Raw genomic sequence first — 6263 nt, 5'->3', positions numbered from 1 at the left:
ACTTGGAAAGTATTCCCTTGTTCTCTAGGTGGGCGCCTGATTGTTGAAACTTGAAAAGTATTCCCTTGTTCTCCAGGTGGGCGCCTGATTGCAAAAACTTGAAAAATATTCCCTTGTTCTCCAGGTGGGCGCCTGATTGCTAAAACTTGAAAAGTATTCCCTTGTTCTCCAGGTAGGCGCCTGATTGCTAAAACTTGAAACATATTCCCTTGTTCTCCAGGTGGGCGCCTGATTGCTAAAACTTGAAAAGTATTCCTTTGTTCTCCAGGTGGGCGCCTGATTGCTAAAACTTGAAAAATATTCCCTTGTTCTCCAGGTGGGCGCCTGATTGCTAAAACTTGAAAAGTATTCCCTTGTTCTCCAGGTGGGCGCCTGATTGCTAAAACTTGAAAACTATTCCCTTGTTCTCCAGGTGGGCGCCTGATTGCGAAAACTTGAAAAGTATTCCCTTGTTCTCCAGGTGGGCGCCTGATTGCTAAAACTTGAAAAATATTCCCTTGTTCTCCAGGTGGGCGCCTGATTGCTAAAACTTGAAAAGTATTCCCTTGTTCTCCAGGTGGGCGCCTGATTTCAACANGACATTTCAGGCCTTTGGCCAATCGATTTTGCGAAGTTGGAAATTTCTGAGCCTAGCAGAGTGTTAGCTTGCGCGGTCGCTCGTTCCTCATTATTGGAGCGTATCCATGATCGACAGTTTGATGATCCTCATTTGTGTGTCCTGAGAGACACGGTGTAGCGTGGAGGTGCCACGAAGGTGACCTTATATAGCGATGGTGTTTTGAGATTGCAGGGGCGAGTTTGTGTGCCCAATGTGGATGGGCTTCGAGAGTTGATTTTAGAGGAGGCCCATAGTTCTCGGTATTCTATTCACTCGGGCGCCGCGAAGATGTATCAGGACTTGCGGCAGCATTATTGGTGGCGCAGGATGAAGAAAGATATTGTTGCATATGTGGCTTGATGTTTGAACTGTCAGCAGGTTAAGTATGAGCATCAGAGGCCTGGTGGGCTGTTTCAGAGGATTGAGCTTCCCCAGTGGAAGTGGGAGAGGGTTACTATGGATTTTGTTACCGGACTTCCGTTGACTCGGAAGAAGTTCGATGCGATATGGGTTATTGTTGATAGGCTAACCAAGTCAGCACATTTCATTCCTGTAGCAGTCTCCTATTCATCCGAGAGGTTAGCTGAGATTTATATCCGGGAGATTGTTCGCCTTCATGGTGTGCCGGTATCTATCATTTCGGACCGGGGTACGCAGTTTACCTCGCGTTTCTAGGGTGCAGTTTAGCGAGAGTTGGGCACACGGGTTGAGTTGAGCACAGCGTTCCATCCTCAGACGGACGGTCAGTCTGAGCGGGCTATTCAGATTTTGGAGGATATGCTCCGAGCTTGTGTTATCAACTTTGGAGGTTCGTGGGACCAGTTTTTGCCTTTAGCAGAGTTTTCCTACAACAACAGCTACCAGTCCAGCATTCAGATGGCTCCATATGAGGCGTTGTATGGTAGGCGATGTCAGTCTCCAGTGGGATGGTTCGAGCCGGGAGAGGCTCGGTTATTGGGTACAGATTTAGTTCAGGAGGCCTTGGATAAGGTCAAGATCATTCAGGACAGGCTTCGTTCGGCTCAGTCGCGGCAAAAGATTTATGCAAATCGTAGGGTTCGGGATGTAGCTTTCATGGTTGGTGAGCGGCTCTTGCTCCGAGTGTCGCCCATGAAGGGCATGATGAGATTTGGGAAGAAGGGCAAGCTTAGCCCTATGTTTATTGGTCCCTTTGAGATCCTTGATCGAGTGGGAAAGGTGGCTTATAGACTTGCCTTGCCGCCTAGCTTGTCAACCGTTCATCCAGTGTTTTATGTGTCCATGCTTCGGAGGTATCACGGCGATCCAGCCCACGTGTTAGATTTCAGCACTGTCCAGTTGGACAAGGATCTGTCTTATGAGGAGGAGCCGGTAGCTATTCTAGACCGGCAGGCATGGTGACGAGTATCTCTACACCGGTGTCTAGCATGACCGTGAGTCCTTACCTGTGTTTATTTGGGATTCTGTAGTGACTCTTCCTTGTTTAATTGACGGTTGCTATAAAATGTGAACAGTATGAATAGGAAATATGGCTTGTAAACTCCTTGAAGCGTTGGCTCGAATTATGACTTGGTTAGAAAGTAAAAAATGAACGAAAGAGAAAGAGATGTAATTATTCCCTTGCCGGGACGTGTAAGTTATTGTCGTTGCTCCCTTGCCGGGAACTAGCTGTTACTTGTATTCTCCCTCGCTGGGATAGTTGAATTGATACTTGTTCCCCTGTCGGGAAACTTATAAATTACGAAATCGTGTGGCACGCCGACCACTTATATATTATGAAATGGGATCGTGTGGCACGCCGACCACTTATATATTATGAAATGGGATCGTGTGGCACGCCGACCACTTATATATTATGAAATGGGATCGTGTGGCACGCCGACCACGTATTCTGCGTTAGAAGAAATTAGTTGTAGTTTTCCTTATTTATTCCTACTGTTCTATTTTATCTGTTATCCCCAAAAGCATGTGTCACACCTCCTGTTTACTTACTACACCCGCAAAGGTATAATAGAGGGAGTTATTTCCAACTTGAAGTGACAATCGAAACGGGATTATTAATTAAAAATCAGAGTCGCCACTTGGGAGATTTATGGCGTCCCAAGTCACCAGTTCAATCCCGACCCGAGGAAATTATGACTCTGTTAACAGTCCGCGAACCAGAACTCCGAGTAAGGAATTCTGTTAACCCGGGAGAAGGTGTTACGCATTCCCGGGTTCCGTGGTTCTAGCACGGTCGCTCAACTGTTGTATTTGATTTTATCTGATTTCGAAATATGTTCTAGCTTATGTGCTTTTATTAGTAAACCGCTTTTACTTTTATTTTTATTTGATTTTTAAACGAATTGCAACGTCGTGAAAATGTGCCTCAAATCACGTCGCACCAGTGCACCCGTGATTGTTAGCACATTTCGACTTCGTTGAGATTTGGATTTGGGTCACATCAATGTGCACCCGAATTTAGGGAAGTAATATTATTAAAGTATGCGCCTAAAGCACCTACGCGTTTGGCTTTGCGAGGGCCATGAAATTTTGCTAAATGGCACGCCTCGGATTCTAATCATTTTGATATAAGCAATTAATGAGGGCCCCGCAATTTGTGTGTTCTATTTGGCGAGGCTCATCTCACGTTATTATTTAAAAGCCAACCTAAAGCAAACTAGGGTTTCTATTTAATTTGTCCCTAACAAAGTCTGATTAATTATTGTTAGTAAAACATCTTACTAAGACCTTTTAACAATTTTTCTTTCGGGCCTGAACTTGGCCCAACAAAAGAAATCTTAGCCAGCTTGGTGATTGGCCTGCACTTAGGCCTAAACGAGTGAGGAAAACGTCAATTGACACTGGGCCCCAAACGGATCCAGGCCCAGATATGACTTTAAAGGGAACAATCATGTTTTGGGCCTTCAACATGGCCCAGATTATTTTATCTTCAGTCTGTGCAGAACAAGCTCGACATTTCTCCATGACAATTGTGACTTATTAACTTGATTACCCAGGCAGATTGAACTAATTAACCAATGTATTTGAAATTGAATTAAACCATTAGAGAAAGACTAAACGAAGCAGCATGCTCGATACTGGACTCTGCCTCTGTACTAATATCAACTCATAATCTGTTTTGGATTTAATTTATGCTAATAGTTTAATTTCTAACTAGACTTGAATCAATTGAAGACTATTAACCTCCTGGACAACTTATTAATCACAGAAGAAGTTCATCAAGTACAGGAGAGGCTTATGACCTAAATCGTTTTTACAATCATGCTTCCCTTTTATAGAACGAAATCTAATTAACAGGATATTAACATTTACCTCACTATCACTGAGCAATCAATTCAAGCCTGTTAGTCTCACACAGTTCTAATTACACAATCACACCTAAATCGGAATTAAGCTACTATTGAACTATCAATATATAACAGTCCATATCAGTTCGAGACAGTCCATACGAATGGTCCAGTTATACAGTCCAGTTAACAGTCCAGTATTTACACACATACTACAAAATTGATTCAACACTTCAATACACCTATTTAACTATCAATACACCACAGTCCAAACAGCACACTTCAAGATCAAACAGATGAACATTTGTATTCCATTTCAAGCTTAATGTTACAGCAGGGCAGATTCAAATGTGTACCTGGTAATGGCAAATAAGAAAAGGAAAAGATCAGTAGCAGTGACAGTTTGCAACAGCAGCCCAGGAAGAAGTTGAAATCCAGTATTAACTCAATCAACACAGCAAGTTCAGGAATAGGATTGAAACTCCAGCAATGAACCAAAACATTAACAATTTCAAGCACCAATGCAGTCCAAAACCAAATCGATTACCCAGACTCAGTTTACAGCAATTCAAATAGACCTTAACGACTCTCTTGGCAGCTACTTCCACATATAGAACAGTATACTCGACAACCAGCTTATTTCTGATCCCAATGCTGAGATCAGTATTGCTTTGAAGGAATTTTTATGATTTTTAGACACTCTGTTTTATGCCTTTTAGAAGGGATTTAGAGGACTGCCCAAAAACCTCCCCAAAAAAAGAACCCCCTTCTCAAGGCAAATGAGTGCCTATTTATAGGTGAGCTTAAGGTCCAATTTCAGATTTTCCTTTTACCCCTTAGTCCCTATTCTAATTTCAGTGCTTACCCCTTTTTTTCTGACTTGTTACACAAGTAACTACCTTAAGTTTATTAGAACCTACACTATAGTCCATCCTAGAAGGTTCTATGCCCATTACAATCCCTATTCTATCCTTACCCCCCTTCCAAAATTACCAAATCTGATAAAAGTACCCTTTTCCCATGCCTAAACTACCCTTTGAATCCCATGAAATTACTGACCAAGTTAAACCAGTCCATTAACTACAACCAAGCAATCTGTTCCTAAGGCTGATCAAACTAGACAAATCAGCTAATCCAGGGGTTGAAACAATTAAAATCAAATTGCAGTAAACAATTAGGAGTCGACTAACTAAACCTAAAATCAAACCACTTAAACGTGTATGCCTACTGAGAATGAAGGACGAAATTTAAGCTAGATCCTGAACATGGACTTACTAAGGTAATTAAACTAAACTAAACTAATTGATTACCATTAAACAATAACAACAGTAGAGGCTCAATTACTGAAGAAAAGAAAAATTGAAATGAAAAGTGCCCTAAACAGTTAACGATTATCAAAACAAATTTGAACAAGTATGCAGAATCAGAACAGCATTGAACAGAACTTACCAATTTTGAGCACTCGACTGACTATGGGGCGAATTCTGACCAGCTTTTGTTGTGAATCCTCCGGGATTCTTGACACGTAACATCCCTAATCGTGTGTTTTCAAAAGAACACACATGATTAGGGAAATTACGGTCTAAAATCCCCAAGATTTTCTGAGCTAGGGTTCTGCCAGTCTAAGATCTAAAATTCGAGAAGCTCTGGCAAAATTCGAAAGATTTTGGTTAGGGATTAATGATGAGGGAGGGATGAGGGACATTTGGTACGAATTTGGGCCAGTTTGGGTGAGTTTGCGACTTGGCCGGAAACTTTGATGGAATATTCGAGGAGACTGGCTATGATTCGAGGGGAGCTGAGGGCATGGTTGGACAGGGGAAGACGAGGGGAGTCAGTGGTGTATTTTTGGTGGTCATCGGAGCATCGCCGCCGCCGGCGACGATTTCCGGCCGGCGGCGCTAGGGCGGAGGACGGCGGAGAAAGGCGGGATTAAGGTTTGTACGAGGAGGATGGGAATTGTCGTTGAGTTTTGTATAAAAGTTATTACAGTTTTATTACATTTTTGAGAGTCAATTGCAGCCACTGGATCTGGGGAGATGGATGGTCGTGATTAACGACGTCAAAACGACGTCGTTTGATCATGAGGCACTTGGACCGGCAGAGCATTTGGGCCTGGATGTGGGAATTTTGTTTGGGCTACTGAATTTGGCCCAAATTTGGTCTCCAATTAAGACCATTTTTAATTTTTCCTTTTCCCCTTTTTTTGGTATTTTTGTATTTATTTTTCTGATTTTATAAAATGCTAAAACAAAGCGAAGACCTAATTACACTATTTAACTCCTAAAATTACTTGTAACTCTATTTAAAAACAAATGCAATAATTAGTAATGCGATGAACTATTTTCTTGCAATTTTCTTTATAGTTTATTCTAAAACTAATTAATACTAAAATT

At 42.0% G+C, this 6263-nt stretch overlaps 1 long non-coding RNA gene across 1 annotated transcript; it reads right to left on the bottom strand.

The window, feature by feature from the left end:
• On the bottom strand, positions 3960–5398 carry LOC109235092. The gene is made up of 2 exons (XR_002069317.1): positions 5317–5398; positions 3960–4223 (listed from the first exon to the last, which is right to left on the bottom strand). It is a non-coding gene; the product is annotated as an uncharacterized LOC109235092 (long non-coding RNA).

Source organism: Nicotiana attenuata, chromosome 11 (genome assembly GCF_001879085.1).
Source record: "Nicotiana attenuata strain UT chromosome 11, NIATTr2, whole genome shotgun sequence".
Lineage (NCBI taxonomy): Eukaryota > Viridiplantae > Streptophyta > Magnoliopsida > Solanales > Solanaceae > Nicotiana > Nicotiana attenuata.
Note: the sequence above shows the minus strand (reverse complement) of the source record. Positions and strands in the feature narration are given on the sequence as shown.